Genomic DNA, 10,402 nt, shown 5'->3' with positions numbered 1-10,402 from the left:
GGAACATACACTTGTTCTTGATTGCGCTTTAAGTCGAAGTAAACTGATGAAGTGTTGTGTTGTTTGGCTAATTGTGCGCAGATGGGTCGAAAAAGAGATGGAGGAAAACAGAAAGCGGTGGAACCTGCCACACTGGCTAGAGGGAGGAAAAGGAGAGGCACTGGAATCGAAATTAGGGACGCTGAAATGGAGGAAGTGCAAACAGCGGTCATAGAACCGCAATACGGTCTTGCGCATGTTCCGTATACGGTTCAATGGAAGGAAGGACCACTTAGCAATACGGCCGCCGCCTATCAACCGGAGTTATATTATGAAAAAATGGGCGCGGAACCGACGATTAAGGCTAATTTGGCTCTCGAGAAAGTGGTGTACAAGCCTGATTTCAAAGCTTTGGGTTTCCACAAGATGTTAAAAGATCTTAGGTGGGGGGCTGTGATGGAATTTCAAGGTAACAAAAACGGCGATATTTATTTGAAAAGTGTTTTAGAATGGATGAGCACACTGACAAAGGATGACGGGCCGACCCCGCCGAAGACCACTACATTGACCGGCATGGTGAACGGGAAGCCGGCTACAATGTCATTTGCAACCTTGAAACAGTTGGCCCCGTTTGATTCAAAGGCAAATAAGTTATATAACTATGTCAAGGAAAACGATCTGTTCTTGCATCAGAAAAATTTGGCCAGTGAGAGTGTAATGCACCGAGAAGTGTTTATGCTAGAGAAGGGAGAAGTCACAATGAAGCGAGACCATCTTAAGCCGTTGGTACGGTTGTTGTTTAGTTTTGTGACAGCGAATGTGAGCCCGAGGGTAGGTGATAAATCGATGCTGAGGTTATGGGAAATACCGATTTTATATGCTATCCTGACTGGAGAAATCAAGTTCTCTTTTCGACATCTGGTATTGCTGAATGTATGGAGATGCCGAAATCAAAAAGGAAAGAAACTGACACCTCATGTGCGTTTGATCAGTGCGTTGTTGGAAAAACAACAAGCTTTGCTTCCAAAAGAGAAACTGTACAATAGGCCGCATATGGTTTACCGACTTAGCGAAGTTTGCTTGCATGAGAACCATCTGTACAAGCAAACAAAAGTGTGGCACAAAATTGAATTCAGTGATAAAGCAAAGTTGAAGATTTTACAGTGGGGTAAGGAGAAGCCGAGTCAGGGCAGAATGGATGACTTAAACTCCAGCGATGAGGAGTTGATAAGAGAAAAAAGGGCAGCTGGAGAACTTGGTGGCGAGGGATCGAGTGTTCGAGCAGAAGAAATGGTACAGTATGAGCCGAGACATTTGGGTTATTCATGGGGAGTGTTTGACGACGAGATGCAAGCGAGAGTAGATAGTAGTCGGCCACCAGAGTATGCTGATTGGGAAATGTGGCAGAAGGCTATCTATGATCAAGGGACGAGGCAGGATGTCAATAGAGAATGACAGCATGATGAGTTGATGGCGTACATGTGTCGATTTGATCAGGTAAGGCATATGGATGCTCAGATGGAGCTGAATTTGCAAGCTTATGACAGGAATCAAACTCGAAGGCATCTGGATTACTATGCCGAGGTCCCCATTGTTGAAAATCCACCGTATGTGGATTATAGTCAGCTACCTCCGTATGAGCCAGGCATGCCTCGACATCCGATGCCTCAAGTACATGGCTCAATGTGGCTCCCGCGACAATATTCGGAGCCACACTTTCAGAGTTCGTACCCGTACCGGCCACCACCGTATGAGTATCCTGTGCAGCAGCAATATCAAGAGCCTCAGTCGTCATCTGCACAGCAACAGGAGTAGCAAGGAGGGCATCTAGCAGACATATTTGATATGAGCTCATTCTATGAGCATTTAGGTGGATACTATGGTGGACCACCGGGTCCATCATATCAGTGAGCACTCTCTGACATGTTCAGGTCCATGTGCTCCTTCCTTTCTGAACAATTAACTATCTGTTTATTTTTTGTTTCATGTTTTGTACTTGGTGGTGTTTAAACTCTATGTGTCATTTTATGGGATGTGTTTCGTTGGTTTGTTTTGGTATGAGTTAGCCGCTTATTTAGGATAGTTGGTTTGTTTCCCCGGGCTATATTTTAAAAGCACCACACATTGGGGACAATGTATCCCAAGTGTGGGGATGGGGGAGCCCGGGAAGGGATTTGTGGATAAAGCTTTGAAGCGATTGAAAGTGGTTGAAATCGATGAAAATGAAAAAAATTGAAAATTTTGAAAATTTTAAAATTTTTCATCGCCTTAAACAAGCTAATTGGATACGAAAACCTAAAGCTTCAATCACTAATAGGCTTTTTACCGGTAGTAAACGAGATTAGTCCCTTGTCATGGTTATTCCTTTAAGTTTCATGAGAGTAGGTTTGACAAGTGTTTTATAGGAAACGAGTTGAAAAGAGATGTCTATCTAGGGGTAACATGTTTTAATTGCATATGCTACATGTCGTCGGCCTTTTTACCTTTTCTTGGTGAGATCTTGAGCCTGTAGACGGATAGGATATATTATATGATGAATTCATTTGTTGAGTGCAGGCTACGTGTTATTCTGTGTTAGAACTTGTATGATTCGATGCATGCTGAGACTGTGGGTTTGACATGTGCACATATATGATAAAGGCATTAGGATTTCCCGGTACACCCTTTGTGTTTGTGTTTCTTTTGTGTTATTCACCAAATTTCCATTAGTAGCCCTGTTGAGCCTAACTACCTTTCGTTTGTTCGCCCATTATCTACTGTGAAAAACCGACCGTGATGATATTGTTATGAAAGAAAAAAGAAGAAAAAAATGAAGAAAAAGAAAAAATAGAAAAATATGTATGAAAAAGAGAAGAAAGAAAAAAAATATAAGTATTGTGAATATCGTTTATGTTCTTGGGTAGAAACCAACCCAATAGTATAAGATGTGTTTGAATAAAGTATCACGGTTTGGTTATTGTTTGTAAGCCAATTAGAAAAGAAAAAGAACCTAAAAGTATATTCCTACCTATACCCTAAGCCAAAACCCGAAAGTCCTTTTGATATTTGCCAAGTTTGATGATACAGTGGAGGTATGATTGTCATACAAGCCTATGATTGCAGGATTTCATGTTTGCTTATTGAGTGTTTATATACTAGCACATTACACGCTAGTCCAGATATTAACCCGAGAGGAGAGTACATTGTGAGGGGTGTGTAGCATGTGTCTAATTGTAAACATGTTAGTTTTAGATAGACAAGTCTTAAGTTTTAAAATTGCATCATTTACTTGTCAGACTGTCAATCTCGATTGTGTCAGTCTATGGGATGGGTATGACTTGGGACTGAACAGGTTGAACCGCTTAGGGAGTTTAGACGTGTTGTTGCTATGGTGATTAGTTATAATTGGTTTGCTTGAGGACAAGCAAGGGCAAGTGTGGGAATGTGATGGAGAGGGTGAAACCCGAGCTTTAGAGTGTTTAAATATGATGATTTATGTGTATTTGATGTGTCTATTTGCTTGGAATGAAGTAACTATGAGATCTTGGTGATTTGTAGGTAAAACACGTAAATCGGTGCATTTACGATGGTTAAAGATGAAGTTGTGAGCTTTGGATGGGATATTGCAGCTCGAGGATGAATATTGAAGTTTGTTCGGGTGATATGAAGGCTCACTAGTGAAAGGAGTATGAAAGAACAAAGTTCAGGGACCATTCGGTACTTAATTAGAAGTTGCTTTGTGCCTAAAGGTGCAAGAAACAAGATTCTACAAAGTACAGGGGCCGTTTGGTAATTAATTGGAAGTCAATTATAGTTGAAATATTGAAGAAATAAGAGATATTGAAGTAGAGGGGTCAATGTTGACATTTGCTGAAAGTCATATATGGGTGTCTATGGGTCATGGTTAGGATGGTAGAGATATGTTTCAACAGCAATCCTAGACCATCACTCACAGTCTACACCTTCACCCAAGGTTTAGGTATGCAAGGATAAAGAAAACAAACAGGGACCTTACACCTTGACCCACACTTCAGACCTTCACCCATGGTGGAGGCAATATTGCCAGCTCTGTGTGAACTGTGACCCACGGTTCTGAACTGTGGGTGAAGCCGGGCAATAGGGGGCGCGAATTGGGCTTATTTTAGAGTGTTTTATAAGATAAAAACCCTAGTTTTTTCAATATCAATCATTCACAATCGATCCTAGGCTTCAAGATACTCAAGATTCAAGGTTTTTTCAGCCAATTCCATCAAGATTCTCAATTCCATCACCGAATCAACCATGATTTCTTCATCAATTCAACCTTTTGAAGATTCTTCGTGCGAGATGAGCGGCTAAACTTTTTGCGGTTTCCTCCGGATGGAGGGTTTATGTAATTAGGTACTTTTATGTGTTTTTAATCATTGTAACTTGGTGATCTAAGCATCCGATGCTTTTCACCATGGATTTAATTGACTGATTGTAACTGGTTGCATTTATTTAAACCTTGATTTCTAAGCATTCAGTTCCCGAGAGTTCTAGTAATTGGGATATATTTGACATGGGATTAGGGTTTGTAATTGTAATTGATAATCATTCGATAACCTCCCGTTATGTATTGACAGGAGTACTTAGTCGTTGGTTCTCACAATTGGTTAATTAGGTTAAACATTTATGTCTATGTGAATGTTTTGATTAAACACATAATTGAAGCTAATTGCAAAACCTGAAATCTGGAGGAACCATCTTTTCTCCCATTGAATTAAATCACATTTTTTACTCGTTAATTTAGTTTTTTTACATAATCAAACAACCCGATTTCTCAATTCAGTAACAGTTAATCGATACTTAGCATAAAAACGTTTTCCACAGTCCTCCCTTGGTTCGATACCCTGCTTATTCTATACTATTAGTTTAAATAGGTTTTTGCATGTCCATTACGACAGACATCAGTTGTCAAAATTACCTACCCCAAGCATCTACCAGCAATACGTGGCCCGTCCGCTGGGGTAGGTAAAGGGTGTCCATATTAACAAAGTCTAAAGTGCAGGAATTAAAGATGGCAGGATAATAGTGGCTTCATCCCCCAAACAGAGGATCCCTCCACCATCTATCATCCTACCTATCGTCCCAAGGATCGGTGATCCTTAAACCTAAATACTATTGTTCAAGTACAGACCAGCATTGTTTAAAAACATCATCAAATAAAAACCATACAACCATAAAAAATGGGCTCCGGCCGTGTCTAGATAAATCCATCATCGCCCATTGTTGCAGCCTAAACCTTCGCTGCATCGTCACCACCAGCTGCTTCTTCCACCGGATCCTTCATCCCACTGCTACCAGCCTCAATTGCCAAGACCTCCTCAGCTTCCTCTTCATCATCCAGCTCCGCCAGCTTCTACTTCCAAGCCTCCTGATTCCAGGCAGACCTGTCGAAAGCAGGATCCTCAGCCTCCTTAGCCATTTGTAGCTTGATCTTGAGCATGGCGATTGTGGTAGAGAGCTTTGCCCCCTTCCATCACCTATTCCTTCTCCTGCTGAGCTGTGATCTGGGTCAGGACCAACTCCTTCTTCACCAGGTTGATGTCCTTCTCGAGGGAGGAGATTTTCTTTTCTTTGGCCAGGAACATTTGCTGGAAGTCCAGGTTCTTCTGTTCAGGATCCGTTATCCTCATAAAGGGAAGATCAGACTTAAGGATCCAGGATCCTTACCTCAGAGACATACTCCTCGAACTGGTGTTGGATGAGAGGGATGCCTTAAGTGGGTTCAGAGGTCTTTCTTTTCTTGGCACCCTTTCCCCGTGTGCTCATGCCTTTAGGGTTCGGGATGCTGGGACTGGCAGCTAGTTCCTTCTTGATGGACTTTGAGGAAGCAAATGCATCAAGATCACTGACACTGAACCTGGAAGCTGATTTTGAGGATTTTCCAGCGCCTACGAATGCAAAACATAGATAAGTATTCATATTTTACTTTCATTTAAATATTTATTCATACACATATTTGAATACTTACTTTTCATTGTGAAGGAACCGAATGATACTTCTTGTGAATCCTTTGCTTGGCTTGAAATATCCTTACAGCATGATCAAGGGTCCAGAAAGTAGAAACCCTTTCCTTTGTTGCAGGTGTTTCTTGAATATGAGAGAGCGAGATAGCTGCAAAAACAGAAAGAAGGATCGGTTATACTTAACAGAAAAAGAATCCTACTTTGGTCCTTGTCTAAGGATCCCATATCCTACCATGGGTGATCCACTTTTTGGGAAGGTTTTTCCCATCTGGGATTGAGTCCCTCCACACAAAGAAGAAATGGCTCTTCCAGCGGGTATCATTTTTGGTGGTTTTGAGGATTGGATGAGGCTGACCAGGTTTATGCTTGAACAAGAAACGGTGAGAACCATGGCTAACAATATTATAAAACTAACTCAACTCAGACACCCCTATTTCAACACCCTCCTGCTCGATGATGTTCTCAAGGGTATAAAGAACTCTCCACATCATCAGCATGGCTTGTACATAGCACATGCCGGTGAGTGTGAAGAAGGATTGTGTAAAAGAAGGAAAAGGATAAGAAAACCCTATCAGAAAAGGGGTTGCCGGAAAAGTGATCCAAGCATCAGAAACACAGTCACTCTTCATTGAAGAGTCAAATGATCTGAAGACGGCTTCCGACGGAAAGCAAAGACGTATCCGATCAATCTCAGGATTGGTGAAACAACAGAGTTCCAATGAAGGGTTTTTGGTTACACCCCGGCTCTTCAGAGGGCTATCCTTCTTAGGATCCTTGGCAGGTGAGGATCGGAGGGTCATCTTCGCCATGAATGCTCGGAGAATAGAGGATCAGAAGAGAAGAATTTAAAGAGAAGGAAAGAGAGAATACCTGTTTGATCTCCGGATGAAGATTTAAAGGGGTGAAATGCTCGAATTTAAATGCATCTTGATCCTTATCTCTAACTCTATTTATATAATGATGATTGTGCAGGGAGGTCTTGTCGCTGACGTCATATTCGCAACGGCTAGTCCTATTGCAACGGCTATATTTGCGCTAACTAATTCGTTCGAGATAAAGCAGAAAATATGACTCATCTAGTTATATTTAATTCCTCATATTTTGGGGGCAATTGTTAGGGATAGATTTTCATAGCTTATGGATCACGGATCCTCAATTGCAGCCAGGATCACGGATCCTCACTTCAGATTGAATTAAGGATCCTCAGAAGACGTTGCAGGAACAAGGATCCAGGATCCTCATTATTATCCTTACACTAACAATTGTTTCCACTATATTTAAACTTGTTTTGCAGGAGTATTCGAGTGGGACTTGGTCTTGCCGAGATTCCAGGGGAATATGCCTTCTAATTCTATACGTGCATGGCCTTCGTGACCGTTGTGGAGATCGTGGGAAGATAGCATCTTTTTCGGATTGTTAGTTTATTAGCTTATTTCTATTTTTATAAGGGGATAACAAGCTTGATTAGATAGAACAATTAGCAACACACACTACTCTCGAGAACTCTCCGCAACTTATTAGCGATTACACACTTTTTGCACACTAGTGATCCTTGTAACAAGCTTGTTGTCATCCCGAATTGTATTAGATGCACAAAATGCAACATATAAATTACATCAATTGTGGCATAAAACTAACCCTTTTTAGTACTAATGTTGGAAAAAGTGTGTTTTTGTCTTCCTTTTGTATTTTCAGGATTAAATGAGGTCAAATGAACAAAAGAAGCAAAAAGGCAACTAAATCTAACACAAATACAAGAAAAGGAACAAACGTGGCATGCCCGACCCCCCAACAGCATCTTCCCAAGCAAAACAAGAGAACAGAAGGGTGAACACGCCCCGTGCTCAGTGAGCACGGGGGCGTGCCCAAGTGTCAGCAGAAAAGACAAAGTTTTAGACGCTTCCATCGCCCACCACGGGGCCGTGCTCAGCGGGCACAGGGCCGTGGTCAACTATAAGATTCACGGAATCCAGGCAAATCTTGATAGTACAGATATGCTTCTGCACACGGGGTCGTGCTAAGCGGACACGGGGGCGTGGTCAACTAAGCGGACAAACTGCAATTAATGAAGAAAGAGAGGAGGATGGACACAGGGCCGTGCCCAATGAACACGGGGCCGTGCCCGAGCTTCTGTTCAGCCTATAAATAGGAGTGCTTGGATCACTTGCAACTCATCCCTTGGCACACCACCTCTCTCACACTTCACCCACCACCCACCAACATCACAACACCATCATCCACCACCATCATCCATTGTCCATCGTAGAGTGTGTGAGTCGTCTCGGGATCCAAGATTGATCGTAAGAGTTCTTGACAATCAAAGGCCATGTTTGCCTAAGTCTCTTACATCACTTGGTGAAGACAAGTGTCTAGTGTAATACTTTTTATTTTTAATCTTTTCGCACTTTTTACTTGGTTATGTATTAATGACTTTAATAACTAGTTTCTTATGTTGAAGGTGATTCTTCCTTATCGTTTGTCCGTGGTGTCTTGGCATTATTTTACTGTCTATATAAAATAAAAGATTTTCACCATTCATATCTCCACGGTCTATATGGAGGTATGTTGGCTACCCCTGGTTGGCTACCTAGACGGGGGTTAAGGGAACGGTTTGGTAAGAGTCTTGCCATTGTTCAGTGTATAGATCCTGCAAAGGACCTGGGTCAAATTTAGTAGGACCTCCTTCAATACCCACCGGTATTGGATGGCGGGGGTCCAAACTCTTTGATCTCATCATAAGTTAAACTACTATTAATATTTTAACCCGGCTACTTAGGACTGTATCCCTGCTGACTCAGACTACTTAGCCGAGGGTAACGTCACCTTCAAAAGAGGGGCCTACCACAATATGCATTAATAAATTAATTAATTATCTTTCAATAATCCGATCCTTTAGGATTGTATCCTTGCTGACTTAAACTACTGGGTTGAGGGTAACGTCACCTTCAAAAGAGGGGCCTACTACAATAACTAAGATAATCTCTTAAAAAGTGCAAAAGTGCGGAAATAATCAAAGGTTACACTATACACGAGTCGGAGCCAAGTGATTCATCTTGCCTATCTATTTTTATTTTTATTTTATTTTTCATTATTTTAGTTAGTTTTATTTTCCTAGTTTAAAAAACCTTTTTTCTAACTTTTTGATTTGATTAGACGTTGAGGATAAACCGGTACTAAAAGCTCTTGTGTCCTTGGACGACCTCGGTATCTTACCAACACTATACTACGTCCACGATGGGTGCACTTGCCCATATGTGTGTTTAGTGTTAGTAAATATCGTGTTTTATAAATTTAAAACTTGGCTAAAAAAGGTGTAAAAGTGCTTAAAATATACACCTAAATATATTACACTTCACACGCATCAAGTTTTTGGCGCCGCTGCCGGGGACACAAGGATTTTAAGAAAGTTAGGAATCAACGGCCTAATCGTTTTTTCTAATTTTTTCTTTAGGATTTTCGTAGTTTTTCAGCTTCTGCAGAACTCAGCACGGGTCGTGCCTGCTAAACACGCCCCGTGCCCAATCATTGGAACTGGTAATCCTGTTTTAAGTCAGACAGTAAGCTAAACAAGGGGTCGTGCCCACTCAACACGCCCCAGTGCCCAAGATTCAGTTACTGAAAATAGAACCGTAAGATCCCGACGGTTGGTAATTTCTGACACAACCATGAGTGATACTGATGCTTTTTACTTTCGGCAATCTTATGGTACGTGGTGTCAAATATGTGGTGGCCCTCATAAAGAATTAGAATGTTATTTTCTAAATTATAAGCCCCATTATATAGACCCATTGTTTTCCTGTAGCCTTAAGAGGGGCGAAAGTAAAAATAATCCATATTTCTCCCTCGAATGCGCTCAACCGGACCTTCTAAGAGAGATGCTTCTTGATGAACTATTTCAATTAGAAGATCTAATTCTTAATTGGTTAAAAGAACTTAGGATGGATTTTAGTAATTCATCTCAAGACAATATCCAAGAAGAATTGTTGAGATCGCATACAAACGACTCCGATGTCCCCAATATTGCCTCGAACTCTAGCGAGGACTTGAGCGATAGTCATCCCTGCGTCGATTGTGACGTGAAGGACTCCCCATCGACTTCGTTCGATGCATACATAGACCTGAGCGGTTCGGCATACACCTTCTTTAATGAGAGCCCGGGAAAGGGTTGGACTTGTCCACCTACATTTAGCATAGGAATCACCCTCACCGACAACCTCTTGCGTTCTCGTCTTAGTCTAGAGCAATTAAGGTATCTTAGGCACTTTGGGGTTGTCCCATCAAGTAAGGAGCCACCCGATCGAGATAAAATCCTTAGAAAATGGAAAGTCCTTAAGACAGCTTCTAGACACGGGGCCGTGTCCAGGTCAACACGCCCTCGTGTCCACTGAAAGATTCCTTTCTGATTTTTATCAGAATACGGACAAAATGTGTTAGGATTCTGTCTGCACACGGGG

Source organism: Helianthus annuus, chromosome 10 (genome assembly GCF_002127325.2).
Source record: "Helianthus annuus cultivar XRQ/B chromosome 10, HanXRQr2.0-SUNRISE, whole genome shotgun sequence".
Lineage (NCBI taxonomy): Eukaryota > Viridiplantae > Streptophyta > Magnoliopsida > Asterales > Asteraceae > Helianthus > Helianthus annuus.
The sequence above is the reverse complement of the archived record's forward strand: the minus strand, read 5'-3'. Positions refer to the sequence as shown.